The sequence below is a fragment of the Marmota monax genome, unplaced genomic scaffold (assembly GCF_021218885.2).
Source record: "Marmota monax isolate L192 unplaced genomic scaffold, Marmota_monax_Labrador192_F-V1.1 WCK01_AAM20220418_F8-fsc00070, whole genome shotgun sequence".
Taxonomy (NCBI): Eukaryota; Metazoa; Chordata; class Mammalia; order Rodentia; family Sciuridae; genus Marmota; species Marmota monax.
In genome coordinates, this window is record NW_026692116.1 from 8,427,666 (window position 1) to 8,443,893 (window position 16,228).

A 16,228-nucleotide genomic window follows, 5' to 3' on the forward strand; every position below is an offset into this window, starting at 1 on the left:
AGAACCATGTGAATTCTTCACTGTAGAATCAGCTACAGTTGGACAGGAATTATAGGATCAGCTTCACACTGGGCATTTGCAGTATTCTTGTATTTTATGGGCACCCTGAGCACATGGAAGTAAGACAAGATCACTATGAGCATTCTTGCCATTTTGCCTTTTCTTTCATGGCCATTTATGTTTATTGTTCACATGCCTGAAGTGAATGAAATACTTCCAGGATAAATAAATTAGGTGTTTGTGTTTCTCTTCTTTCCCACACTCTCCATCATCTCTTCCATTTGCGTGCTACTTAAACTCCAGTGTCTCTTTGTTCTTCATTCCTCTGAAAAATCCATTTCCTTTGAAATCCATGTGTCTGGTATAAGAGGTCCAACAATTTAGGCCATGATTTAGGACATTCATAAGGTGTACCTATGCAAAAATGATTGAATTGCTCCTAAGAGATTAATTAGGTAAGACAATCAGCACAAAATTTTGCTATGATATTTTATGCCCATATCTCCTTAGCAATTTCTTCAAAGATCTTCAGTTACTTGGCAAAATAAGTATGGTAGTTTTTGCTTTTGCTGTTGTTTTTGTTTGAATGCACGAAGATGCAAGACCTAATAGCTGAAAAATAAGTATCAAAGTTTCATTAATTGCACAGAGCTATGGTAGATTGCAGTGCATTCTGGGAAATATTCTGGTAAGGATACAGAGAGAGATCCCTTGGCTCTAGAAGAAATTGCAATTATTTTTGTTTGGGGTGATTAGTGAGGTTTTTAGAAGAGATGGCCTTTCAGCTTCACTTTATAGAAAGAGAAAGATTGTACCATTTTCTCAGTGTGTGTGTGCCTTGTAATATATGTATGTGTTATAGAACTTGGCATGAAAAAGGCAATCAATACATGCTAACTGAATGAGTGGGATAAATATGTGGGAGAGGTTATGGCATGTAGATTTTCTGCATTAATTATATTTGGATATTATTGAATTAAACTAAAAATTTTAATAACTTTTTAAAAATCTTCCATCTCTACTGCCCATCACTCCATACCAAGCTTTAGAAACTGTAGATTCTCTATAGGCTATGATCAAATTTGATATTTTATTTGCAAGGATGCATTTTTATTAGTACCAATAACATTTTAGGGAGGGGGTACATATTTTATCTTCCCTTGGACCAGATAATCCACTATCGAGAGCATTGTTAAAATGAACAAATAAACACAAAAGCAATAGCAGAGAGTATGGGTATGTGCCTAGGAAACCCCAATTTTCCTTTTTCAAAAAGATTTTAGTATGTCTGTGGCATCTGTCTCTTGCTGTTTCACGTAGCTAGAAACTAACCTCATCTTAAACAGGCTCTTGTAAAATATACAAATTAGGTGTTCATTTCTTTCTTAAATGTAAAAGACAATTTTACTGATGCATTTAAATGTTGCTCCTGCCTGCTGGTGCCTCCCAACCCCAAGTGAATCCCACAGTTTTGCCAAGACATAAAGGACCTAATTCTGATTTCAACCTTGGGATTATGGGGTCCTCCTAGAACTTTCACAGTTGTGTTCCTTTGCAAGGAGTCACGTGGTATAGGTCCTATGTTGAATCTATTCTGTTTGAATTTTAGCAGAACACAGAGTACACACAAGTATAAGTATATTATCATTTAGGTTTTTTGTTTGTTCATTTGTGATGATCATAGAAGCAGAGGCAGAGGTAGAAATCAAGCCATATTGGATTTCCCTTCTTGCAAGCTGTTATTATACTTTATCTTATGCCCTGATTCACAGCTGGTATGATTTTCTAAGGAGTTTCCTTTCCCTGAAAAACTTTCATTTTAGTAAAGTACTCTTGAAAATAAGAAGCTTTCAAGATCCATAAGAATGAATTTATAATGACAGATTTCAGCTAGCATGAGGGACTGATGGTGAGTGCTGAGTACGTTGAAAATTAATCACAGGGAAAACGATAAGGATGGGATCCATAGATTAATTAAAGAGAAGTCAACTGAAGAAGAAGGTGGAAGTGATGCTGTGATTATTGGTAAAGGGGCAAAATGGATGACACCTGAGGAAAAAAAGAGGACAGGAATGTATTTCAAAGTGCCAGGAAACGATTTTTGTTACCTGAGGTGGCCAGAGGTTCAAACAATGACCTAAAGATTCTTGAAATTGATAGGATGATATAAAAAACATCATTGAATGGAAGGCCAGTTCCTCACCTTATAATCATATCATTAAACTATATATGTATTTATCATATTTACCTATTTATCTACTATCTTATGTATCTGTAACTAAATAGTTGAACTGTAAAACTTTTAAGTATCTGCCACAGGTTTGATCTTACATGTTGCTGAAAAATAATATTAGAGATTCCCTAATTTTTTTCTCAATGTATAAACAATTTTTTTGGCTTAGATGCCAATCGGGATCACATCAAATAATAAGAACAGAAAATATGTGTGTCATATAATGGCCAGTAGACAGAGGCAAGGAACACTCAGGGTAGGAGAACTTTAGGGCCAGAAGAATAGAATGAAAAGTTATTCAATAGTAAATAGAAAATAATTATAGAATACATTTGAGAGGCAGATTCTCCCAAAAATGTGGTCAAAAAGAGAGCGACGTTTATCCTCAAAAAGATGAACACCCATGAAAGCAGGTACCCAATATTTAAAGGACCAGGGAGTTTTAAATAAATTATGTTATCTTTTCCTGTGCTTTTGACAAGTGCAGAGTCTAGATAAAAGGCTGGGCTAAGAATTTTTAATGCTAACACCTAAAATATGTTATTTACCTAGTAGAGTAGAACTAAAATTAATGAGAAGCAATAAATTAGAGATTCTATTCTTTATAATAAAGCAGGAAACTTCCAGAAGTTCCTACTGCCCAAAGATGGCATATGCTGTATCCAAAGTTGGAGATTTCCTCATCTGGACAAAGCTTTAGCTCTGGGTTGAATAATCAGAGCCAGAGGATGTTGTAAATCCATGAAACCCTTCAATCTTATTAGAGACTGATTACTTAACTTGTTGATTTCTTACTTTCTTCATCTGCAAAATGGAATAATACTAGCACCAGCCCCGATTGCAGTATTTGTGAGAGATGGAGCTGGTATTTGAATCAAGGCATCCCACACCTGAGAAAGCCTTTATAAATCATTAAATGATGTCTTAGGATGGTTCAAGTCATGTAGAAAATGTTTAGTTTTGTCTATTATTATTTAAAAAAATTTAGAACATAGTGAGTGCAATCAGGCTTACTGATTAGGAGTGAAAGTCCTGGAGACAAACTTCTAAATCTTGACTCTACCATTTACTAACTGCAAGGATTATAATGTTAATGCCTTTGCATCTTTAGCTCCAAAGCGACAACAATATGGTCTCTACCTCAAAAGTTGTTTGGAAGTGATCAGTGAAATAATGATAATATAAAATCCCAAGACCAGTTCCTAACAGATACGTATTTCATGTCATCCTATTATGGTTACTAGCTATGCACAAAAGACCATGTTAGGTAGAGAGGGTAGAAGAAAAGTATAAAAGATGAATGTGGCATTGAGAATTCTTATGGATTCATGAGGAGAACACGCACATGCACAAATAATGTGGAAAGTTAATCTACCTAGTTCAGTGTTTGAAGGTGATGCTCAGAGCAGAAGTGGAGTTAAGTGCTAAATATGAAGATAGGCACAGTAAGGTTTCAAATGGAGACTTGTGTTAAGATGAAGACATGCTGTATCTCAGAGACCCACTGTCTTAGCAAGCAGGAGGAGAGAAGAGCAGGCCAGATGGAAGAAGGAGTGTCTTTGAAATCTGCTCCAACAACATGATTGATGGTCAAGCATTCTGGATATAAGATGATTTATTTTTAAGTCTTTGCTTTAGGTTCTCATTTGTGAATACACATAGTTCTCCCTGTGAAAAACCAATTCAATAAATCCAATAGCCTCTTTTCATGCATTTTCATTATGGAAGAATCAAATAAAAAGTTTCAGAAGACACTAACCTCAAAGACTGAGAGGTGATCAATATGTTAAACAATAAATATCCAATATTCAGCAAAAGATGCATAATTTCACCAGTGGAAAATGTTAGATATAAATAGTCAGTAGACTGTTGCCAGAAAAATGCTCCTTTGGCATGTGAAATAATCAAGTAAAATTCTTGAAAGATGAATTACATTCTTGATTTGCATAACTTGGATTCAATACATTTACACAATATTTGCATTGGAAACATATCCGAAGCCAACCAATGGAAAGAATACATGATTTTACCAACATGCTTATACATTAATAACATTACTTGGCAATCTGATGTTTCAAGACCCAGGGTGAATTACTTATTAAAAACCCATATACAGCTATCTGTCTTTATCTTTCTTTCTGTATGAGCCATAATGGCTCTGATTGTTTTCAAAATTATATTTGGACAGGATATGACTGTTACATGAGACCTCTCAAACCAATATCATTTCCCTCCCTCATAAAATACATTATACTGCTGTGTGCATTGAGCCAAATCATTAATGAAGGAAGCATAACCTAACCTTTGTGCCTCTGATTTGACCAGCAGTTACACTGTAGCAAACTAACATCTTGGAAATTATTTAAAAAGTGAAGCTAACACGATTATGAATATTTATGGTAGATTCACTTATTTCTTGAAAATTCATCCTGCCATCTGAACCATTTCATTATTCTTAACCGTTTTCTAAGAGGCTTAACTTTAAGAAAGAAAGACAGTATCTGAATCTTACATTATTTGTGAAACCAAATAACTGTATTCCTGGAGTACATCCCTTCTCTGTATCTATTTAGAAATGCAATAGCTACAATAACTAGCTAAGATCTGTGAAATGTGCATATTAGGAAGTACATTAACACAGTCTTCACCTTTTTCAGCTTTAAATAAATAATTTGGAAGGCAACGATTGACTTGCTATTACTATCTTAAAGGACTGCTGAAGTTTCAATTTTAGCACTAAAGCCAACCATCACTATCTCAATTTGGTTCTCTAGGTAGCAAATTGATTTATGAGTCATTTTACTTGCATTTTCTGGTGAAGAAAAATTTAGGCATCTGATCTTATCAATGACCAGAATTTTTACATAGACATAGAATGAACAAGTTCATATTTGAGGTTAAAAGTAATAAATGACATGGAGTTAAAGACTAACTAGATGTTGTTCTCTATAATTATTATTTTTACCATTTTCCAAAAGCAATCTTACAAAAATAGGGATTAAAATGTGTATTCTGCCTCCCAGATACTCAAAGAACAAATGTAACCTTTTATTTAAAAAAAAATATCTTTGGTTTAGAAGAAAAAAATCTGAATGCATTTAGAAATCAGAAGACATGTGACAGGGCTTGGCACAAGAGTCTCTGATTGCAAAGCAGAAGGCACCAAGTAGACTAGAGGAAGACCTAAGGTGCACCTGTGGATGTATTGAGTTGGGCTTCTAATGTCATGTTTTTTTACAGCACCTTGAAAAGGTAGGTATGGATGGGACTCAATTTCAGTTTCCCAGGTTGTCTTTCTGTCCCGTGTTTTAACTCATTTACAATATCTCTTGCTTGCCATTTGACTTGACTATCCTTGATTTAAATAGTGATCAGACAACAAAGGAATCCTTGAGAAAAACAAGTGTCAAAAGATCCCAGAACATATGATTGTCAGCTTTCACTCAGAAAACAATAGCTTCCTGGGGTTGGGGTCCTGGCTCAGTGGTAGAGCGCTTGAATAGCATGTGCGAGGTCCTGGGCTCGATCCTCAGCACCACATAAAAATAAATAAATAAAATAAAGGTGTTGTGTCCAACTACAACTAAAATAAATAGATAGATAAATAAATAAAACAATGGCATTCGTGCCAGCAGATGTTTTGATGGTGACAAAATTACTTTGCTTTAATAAGGTGTATTTCATAGGAATTTCTATAATCCTATTCTAGAAAATTTATTATTTTACATATTTGATGTAATCATGAATGATTTAAGCCTTGGTGTTTGTCATTTTCCCAGTTATCACTTTGTCCTACATATATTATTCTTTGTATTTGAGATTTCTCTGAAGTACACAAATGTGTGCTTAGTAACACAACAGTCATTTGCAGGGTCCTTACCAATGTTTCCAAATGGAATCCTGATTTTCAGAGCCCACTCACAAAACACTAAAGCATCCATCATACAAAATTATGGAATTTAGACTCTATCGGAGGTGATTCACTCATGGGCAAATAACACATGAGTGCAGTCCTCTCTTCTGCTAGATGAATCCTGCAATTCTACAGCCAGGATTCATTAGGAGTAAGGACACAGACCTGCACTAAGTAGTGATTCAATCATAAGAGATGTCTGTTTAAGAGTTCCAGCTGTGACCCCTATCTTTGGAGTAGACACAAGCATCACTATCACTTAACTATTTTTGGAAGTAAGCTCTTGGATGGAAAAGAAAAAAAGTAAGAATAAGTAGATTGATTTCCCTTTTGCCATCTTTTGAATTGTTTCATTTTGCTAAAGACTACTCTCTATCCATTTAAGGAGGATGTCCAGGCAGAACATGAAATGAGGTAGTGTCTAATGATGCTTAGGGCTGGTTTCATACCCTCAGTTATATTGATAAGCATGAGAGCAATAAAAATGCTTTAAAAAGTTTTTTATGTTAAAAATTTTCAGGGGTAAGAGAATGGAGAGATGTACAGGTCAGGGTGGTAACTTCTCATTCTGGTCTCAGAGTCTGAGCTGAGGCTTTAGTGATCAATAAAATCTGAGGCATCTCTTAGCCCCATTAGAATGAGCAATAAAGATAACTTGGTGCTGTTCAGTTCCATTAGAGTTTTGCAGATTTGGGGGGAAATATTGGGCATCTCTTGGTAAAACTATTGAAGAAAAGTAATTTCTCACAGAGAATACCAAGACTGCTACTGGCAAGGTGTTTCCTTGAAACAAGAGTATCTATAGGGAACAGACATCAAGAGGATTGATGACATTAATTCATGACCTGTCACCAGATTCATAGAAATAACTGTGATGGTGGCTAAATTTGGGATTCTGAATGAAGCCATTTGGCACTGTTAGTGTAATCTCCTGTGGATCTACCCAGATTCTGGTGAAGTTCCAGAACCTTTGCATTATGCTTATAATAACACAAAAAACTTCCATTATTCACTTTGTTTGGTTGTGACACAAAATCACATGGCTCTGCATAATGATAAAGTAAACTTCAAAAAGTGCATTGGAGTGATGCTGAGAGACGGCCTTAAATTCTGGAATTGTTGAGTGGAAAGCTGAAAACCTGCCAGTGCCCATCTATGGTTTATAGTAGATAAGCCATTAGTCTTGGCTAGGTATATCACTTCCTACATTATTGTGCATGCAGAATGTGAACTCCCAAGACCTGTGGGGTGCTTATCATCCAGCAGAGATATGCCCTTAAGAAAGAGTCTGGATAAGGTCACTGTCTTAGAAACAGATATGATTTCTGGAGGTTGCTAATCATTTGAGAAACAATAGTTTGGAGGCATAGAACATATTGGCTTAGTTAATTAAATGCCAGTTAGTGCTCTCCTCCATATAAACCAGCAAATAGCCTACAACCAATCTACTACATTCTTTTGCAAATGATTGGGGTTCTAAAAGCTCAGAATGGAGAATTCTGATAGCTAAGATAATTTCAGTAGAAATTTAATTGGGCCATATCACACAAAATATATCTGCTGACATGAAAACTGACATGGAAAACCAGCTTCTATACAAAATGAGAAAATAGGCTAACTGTATTGATTATTTCAGGGAAAATAGACAAAGAAAAGCTTTAAATCAAATCAAGGAGAGCCTGTCTTATGTCAAGATTAAACTAGAAACTGAAAACTCTGATAAAAATTAAATCTATGCTTTGTGAGCCCTTAGGAAAAATAAGAACACTAAAACCCAGTTTGGGGTTTTAAAGAACAATTCAGCTAACCACTTTCTTTTTGTAAAGTATTGTTAAAACAATAAGTTTGGACATCACCTGCATTGACTTCAGTAAAACATCTGTCAAATTTTCTTACGCTATCATTGCAGATAGGATGCAGAATTATAGATGTGGACATTTTTATGGATTTGTAATTGCTTGAAAAACAATATTCCCAAAGACAGTGAATCAAACAACAAGGTTAATGTAGAGGGAGATCACATCGAGGCATTGTCAAGCTCTCTTCCCAAGGTCCCAAGATAGGGCACTGTCTAAGGAGTACACTTGTTACCATGGTGATAAGAGAATTTACTGATCACACTTCATCAGGGCTCATTGACCAGTGCAACTTACTGATTGTCTGGTCCACAGGGGCATGGGTAAACAACTGTTTCCTAATCCACAAGCAAATGGAAACAGTATTGCCTGAAGAAAATGACTCAAATCACACCCAACATGGGGGTATTCTTAAAAACTAAAACAAACAAACAAAAATAAAAACAAAAACAAGTTATAGTAGAGGGAAAGGGACAATTTCCCATTCAAGAAGAAGTTTGAGATTCTACAACAGGGAAACACATGTGTAACTTCCGTTATTTCAGAAAAAGGGACTCTTGATTGTTAAATATTAGGTCAAAAAATCAATTCAGTAATTGGAAGTAGGTTGAGAGAGCTCCAATTAGAGCAAATATTTTCACTATGAATCTTTCAGGAAATTAGAAATGCTGTAACTGAACATAGTGGATCTGGGAAAGATAAAGGTGACTCCAAAATTTTATCTATTTGGAAATCAATTAAGGAAATGGAATTCTGGACAAAGAAACTTCAAAGAAAGATAACCAAAGAAAAGATGTGAGCCTCTATAAGAACTTGAGAGTCAGAAGTGCTTAGACAGATTTTTTTTCAATTTCTCAGAGAGGCAAGACTATTTTAGCTAACAATAATCAAAAGATACACACTCAAGTGATAGAAGTTTTCAAAGAGTGAGAAATTTTTCCAATTAGGTTCAATTTTAAGTTATCAATCAGGTTAAAAAAATGAGCTAAGATTCACTTGTCTTTGTATAAAAACAGGAGTTGATTTATTTTTTTCAAGTTGGTAGACCCTTCTAGGGTAGAGCTGCTCTAGGAGCACAGAGAAATCACTGTGGACACCATATGAAAGTAGCCAAGGGTCCCTGAGGATGTTCCTCAGAGTTCCATTGCTCTGAAAGCACCTTCAAAAAGTAGGTCAAGACCATCTTAGAAAGTAGATTGACAGCTAGATAAAAAAAAAATAGAGTTTTATGAAGGCAGGAGCTGAGTGACGATCTCACTCTCCCGTATATCCCTATCACTTCCACAATGCCTGGCAAATAAATACACAATCAATAAATCCACATTCAATAACTTCAATACATGTCAAATCCCAGTAAGTGAAAGAGAGTGAGAAGTAGGAAAGGTTGATGGTTTAATGATTGATTAACTTGGGGACAGTAGAAAATATTGCATGGAAGGATAGCTAGCATATTGTACCAATGTGCCCACCACTGTGCTGTTTTGTTTTACACACACACAGACACACACAGACACACACACACATACACACACATATACACCATTTTAAGGTTATAGTAATCCTTGGTTTGTTGTTATCTCATTTTTACAGTGAAAATTAAGGATCAGAAAAATTGCAAGTTATCCCAAGGTCACATTGCTACCAAGTGGTGGTGTTACAATTTAAAACCATATCGGTTGGGCTCCAAATGTATGTACTCTTCCCACTACACCAACTTTAGAAGAGTTGGGTGATTTGAAACAAGAGCAGACTTTCTCACAAGGCAGCCAACTCCCTGTCTCTTGCAATAATATATATAGTGCTGGAAAGGTCCTGAGAAGTGGACTTCAGATTCTTCATGTCATGAATGAGATGAAGCCCTGAGAATCAGGAGGTACGCTCAAATGCACAGCATGTCTGGGACAGGAGAAAAGTGTACCTCCTCTTGCATAACCCCCAAACACTTTTGAATTATTTACCATTTTTTTTCACATCAAGTAGGAAATTCTATCATGAATTCAGGGGCCTTAGCTTTCTTATTTATGTCATATCTTAGGCCTAGCCAGCATAATAGGCTATCATTCAATGTTTATATTGAATGATTGAATGGGAACCAAACTTAGACCCAGGTTTTCAAACCCAAAATATTTAAATAAAAGTTTTATTGTGCTCTACCAGTGGTATTCTGCATTAGTAAGTGAATCGCAACAGATACTAACCATAGTCCTTTTCTAGTACTAACATCTAGAAAACCAAAACTCAGGAGTTCCGGATCTATACCTGCTGGACTCATTTTAGACTTCTGCTTTAACATTTAATAAATTGCACTGAAATTTATATCTCTATATTTTCCACCAGATTAAAATTGCCTGCAAGTCAGCGCTAAGTTTTTATAATGGTTTCCAGTACTGAACATAGCGCCTTTGTACTTATAAGTACTCAACAAACATACATTGACCAGACTTGCACCAAATTCAACCGTGGTTCTTAAAAGTACTTAGATATCTATCACATCTTCCTGTGTTAGGTACTTCTGGTTGGAGAGTTCTCTGTGGGAAAGGGTTTACAGAATTGATTGGTTTTTCTAACTTGCTTTTTATTTAAACAGAATTAGATAGAATGTGAGACAGGGCATTACAAAGAAATCTGGGATCCCCTTGGCCTGCTTAACAAAGGCTCTTCACAGAATCATGTCTCCCCTTGACTTTGTTGTGAATTCTTCATTTATAGAAAGATCTAGTGCTCAGGATTAGCTTCATTACGCAGTTGGACTTGGAGAAGGCAGGCAATCAGGAAGGACTCTTTTAGGAATGGGCACAGAAAGACATGGTGTGCAGAGATGAATTCGCCTTTAAATAAAAACTAAGTCAGATTTTAGAATGAAATTCTGTAGTGCTGTCAAACTGTTTGAAACTGGAGTTGGCAGTTGTCCTTTCAAACTGTTATTTCAGAGCACGTGTCCCAGAAGGGACAGCTAAGAATGTTTGTCATATTTGAACTCTTTCCAGAGCCATTCAGCAGGATACTGGCAGTCCACTTTCTTGTGTTAATTATTTCTGCCCTGATTGCCTGGCAACACATAACATGGGAAGTATTATATTTTGCTATTTGTGAATGCTTCCAGCTGAATGCAGGAAGAAAATGGAATACAAAGTCAGCTGGAGATGCAACTTAATAAGTTAGGTGTGTTTTTTGATTGAAAATTTGTTATGGATGAAGAGGTTTGTAATCCCATGATTGTGTGTGTTAACCACAATTTCAGAGAGCTTGAGAGTATCACAGTGGGTCTTGGTGGGAAAAAATACTGATCGATCTTAACAGTCACCAGACTAGAATCTATGAACATGAATGTTCAAATGGGTTTGCTGTAAGCCCATATTATTTCATCCTTTGAGAATTTCCCCCCTCTCCTTCCTTTCCTTTTCTCCTTCTCCATTTCCTTCCTTCCTTCCTTTCTTTCTCCCTCCCTCCCTCCTTCTCTCTCTCCCTTTCTTTCCTTCCTCCCTCCCTCCCTCTTTTGATCCCTTCCTTCATCTCTTATTTCCTCTTTTTTAATTTTTTATTACATTCTTGAAACCTAGAAATTTGAATTCAGGCAGAGATACCTAAGAACCAAGTGCAATGGGCAAAGCTATCAGTGCAACAATAGCAATAATGGGGAAAATTGGGGCTGGGGATGTGGCTCAAGCGGTAGCCTGCTTGCCTGGCATGCGTACGGCCCGGGTTCGATCCTCAGCACCACATACAAACAAAGATGTTGTGTCCGCCAAAAACTAAATAAATAAATATTAAAAAAATTCTCTCTCTCATCTCTCTCTCTCTTTAAAAAAAATAATGGGGGAAATTCCTGTAAACTCTTGTAGAGCAGTGAAGGTTTTGATCATGACCCTGGCATGATAGGAACTTATCACCACACCACTGCTAGAAAGTTCTGCCTGTGGCTGTGGTTCAGTGAGAAACTGCTATGCAGAACCAAGAACAGTGCATTAAACTTTCAGCATTGGAAGACAAAGATGTGTTTCTGAGTTATTTCCATGACTTCAATAGATTTTTAAAAATGAATCTCTGAAACTTGTTTTCTTGCTGTGTTCATGAAAGCCACCCTGAGTGACAGCTTCAAAGATGGCAACATTGCACTCTGTGCTGCTAGGTAATGTGAGATGATAATTCAATGGAAATCAATTCTAAGAATGAATTGCAAAATACAGTTATTCATGTGCTTAGAGATACTTGCCTTTTAATTTATTAGGATAAGTACTGAGCTGTAAGTGCTTAGTTACTGGCCCATATTTAAATATATATATATATAAATTAAGGTTCTTCTTAAAATGTTTTTTCTTTATTAATTGTGTGTCTTTAAACATCTACTTAGAGTTTTAGATTGTTACTTTCTCAACAAAACTTTATAACAACAAAGCAAGACTAAAATGAAATCTCCAATCACTAATGTATTCTTGGGTCAGATACACTCAGTTCCACACATGAAAATACCTATAAAAAAACAAAAGGAAAGAAAAATGCCCAGGTGAAGTTTAAGATTTGCAGAAAAAAAAGATGGGCAGAATGCACCCCCTTTAGTCCTGGTACCATTTCCATTAAACCTACTTTCTAGGAGAATTAGCTGAAGGCTGAAGAGAAATTGGATCATTGTTCAATCACTATTGAAAAAAATCGTGTGAGGGAACCACAAGTGTCCTTGGGTAAGCTTGGGCTTAAAGTTAATTGTTTTAATAGTAATAATTGCTGCCAGTAATTGTAGTGATTCACCTGCTGCCACTCAGGGCCTCCTTCTTTCCTCACCTAACAAGGAAGTTCAGCTGTTTAAAGGATCCTCATATACATCTATCGGCCAGCACAGTGATCTCTGTGCTATAGTTCCTCATTTGTTACCTCCTTCCTGTTCTGCATCCTACTGACTGCATCCTACTGTCTTTATTGGGCCACAACAAGGCCATGGCTGTCTTAGACCCTAAAAGTGCCACAGCTTAGAGGTGTGTGGTGGTAAGTGATAGAGAACTGGTGATTTTACCTGGTGCTGCTTCTATTTTGAAGTAGGGAAATGAAGGCTCTTTGGAACATTAGACAAAATTTCATATGACAAAAGTTGCCCAGTGAGGTAAAGCTATGTGAAAAAATATGCTGAATTCACAATTCCCCATCTGCTTTTAAATGAAGTTTTTTACGTCTCCCTCTCTCTCTCTCTCTCTCTCTCTCTCTCTCTCTCTCTCTCTCTCTCTACTTTGAAATAATTTTTTTCCGATAAGGTTCCTCAATACCTCATGCAAATAAACTTCTGGAAGGCTAGCCTGGTGCCATCTGAGGACAATTTAGAAATATGTTAATCCCAACAGTAAATACAAAATAGAAAAGAGGTGGTAATTGTGATCTGGAGGCCAAATCTGTTCCAATGCCTGCTTCTGTAAGGTTAATCAGCTGAGATTGGATTTACATTATTAAACAGTTAAAAAATTTCAAAAAACTGGAAAATTTCATGAGGTGAGAAATTAAAATTTCAATTTCCATTAATAAAGTTTTATTGTAACACAGCCATGCCTGTTTGTTTTGTATGTTGTTTTCAGCTGCTTTTGCTCTATGTGGCAAACTTGAGCAGTTGGGCCACCACATACTATGTCAACCTAAAATATTTAACATTTGGTCCGTTACAGAAAATGTTTGTCTACCCCTGACATAGAGTACAGATGGAAACACTGCCTTAAGTGATAGTTTATTTTTCAGAGATTGGCTTTTAGAAAGTGTCCATGAGCATTAGATTCAGATAGTCTATCCTCATACAGCACAGTGTAGGAATTTACAAATCTCTTCCTATGTTTTCTTTTAACCTCCGTTCTTTCTTCTTTATTCTTTCTTCCCTTCCTCTTTCTGCTCTTTTGTTTTTACTTCTTTTGCCTGCAGTATCAAATTACTTACGAATTTTTAAACCATATTTTGACTTTTTCAATGTATGACAAAGAGCTGACTGTGAAAGATTTAAGTAAAATCAGTATCTTTTAAAAATTCCATTGTGAAGTACATTTTAATACACTTTAATAACAGTCAAAACATATAAAGACATTTTTATTTTGTTTTCAATTAAATGTCAAGCATGATTGTTTCATCTGCTTTAGATAAATTGTGGTTGAAAGACTATGACTTGTTGACAAATACATCTTAAAATATTTGTTTGGGGACTGAGAATATATTAAAATGTATATTGAAATTTAACTGTGTATTTGTAATATTATATATGGCAATGTTTGCCTTTATGAATTGATGTTTGGTGTTTTTGTACTACATGTTACAAATGCATTTATAAAAATTCATTGTTTTATATATTTTATGTAAATTTAAGTGCTTTACATGAACTTAAATATTTTATGTAATATTTGTATAATTTAAATTTATGTAATTTCAATTTTTGCTTTCTGAATAATGAAGTAAGAGAAAATATTTCAGGTTTCTATTTGCAAGCACTTTCAGAAAAATAGCACATGCTTTGTGCATATATTTTTTATTCATGCAAAGGAAAAGACAAATTGAATGATCATCATAAATTTTCATTATTTTTGGTTTTAAAGTAATAGACATATCTTGGCATTATAAAATATTTTTTTTTCAGAAGAATGAACTTTTTGACCATGAAGATCTAGCAGATCATCTTTGTTCTCACATTTTAGAGCATGGCAAAATGCATACTTCTGGGGTAAGTTGATTAAGGAATGGGTGGAGGAAACAATTATCACTAACAAAATGCCATAAGAATAGTCACTGAGCACAAACATCATCATCATCTCATGCATGAAATGCCTCACTAGTCTTGACCTCTATTTGGCGTGCAGTTCCATTCCTCTTCTCTCAATGAAAAGTGAGAGAACTGGAGGAAGACACTGTATTAAAATTACATCTGGCAGTGAGAGCCCCATCATCCTGAACTAGGGAAGATGTGCTCCACTAATTTGTCTGAAAAAACAACATGAAGTTACAAGATAGAACAAATTTGTGCTGTTTGTTTTCTATACCAGAGATATTTTAACATTTTTGGTTGTGTGACTCGTTTATACATTTTTTAAAAAATATGCTTTTCTAGATGGACCTATCAAGCTGTTGACTGATTGATTAATAGATAACATGGATAGATGGGTAGAAATTGACTCATGAAGATACATATGTGTGAATAAATACATGTAGATAAATATGTCAATAAACATCCTTTGATTTTGGACAACTCTTCAAAATACTTTGTCCCAGGATAAGTAGTGCACACATACCCTCATCTTATTTCAAATAATTGTGATCATTGATTACAAAAAACAGTACAACCATGAATCACTTTAAAATGTAGAATATCACAACAAACTAAAAGTTACCCTGGATTGTCCTGCTCATCCCCTGGGTGAAAGCTGCTCATTTCTGGCAAGTTGTATTTTGTTATACATGTTAGGGTGTGGCTTTTTCAGCTCATTATATTTCTTCTTTCCTGTGAGGTGGAGAGTTGTAATAATCCCTGATGATTTGTGTCAGGGACCAATTTGAATAAACCTAGTGAGCTACCTTTAACATTCTTCACCTGTTAGGTCTTCTATCACCAGTCCTGGATACTTTGACTCTCTCTTTCGAGTAAATTCATCTCTCATTTAGAACGTGGCTTGGAAGATTAAAGAAAGGCAATCGTTCCTCAACAACTTAGCAGACTGTGTTTCAGTGGGTGTATTCTCTGTTACTTCTTTGAGGTATCAGATCCTCCTGCAAATAAAATAGACTTAAGCATACTCTCTCAACCCACTCAAGCACTGCCTAAACTCCCATTAGTTTTGAGGGTAAGAACTTACTCTAGGACCCTGAATACACTAGTAATATTGCTGGAGCTTCATTCTTAGAAACCAGTCAGTAGGTTGGAAATAGGGTTCAGAAGTGGGTAAGGTTCATCCACATGCTAACTTCAGCTGCCTTGTCAGTGTGTAGTCATAGATGGGCAATGTAGAAAGAATTGGAAAATGGTGGGCTGTATGTCTGCAGCAGCATTATTATGTCCAAGGTGGAAATAGCAACTCCCAGGTCTCAGTAACCAGCCTAAAATGCTTAGATTTCAATAGAAACAGAAATAGAATAGAATCATTTTCTTGAGCTAAGGCAGGTAGTCATGCAAGTGCTAAGATAGGAAGATTGGCCTTGGAAAAAAAGCATATTCATTTATTTATTCAAAGGTGTTTCTTTGGTATCTACTTACTTGTTATGCACTTACTGCTTGGC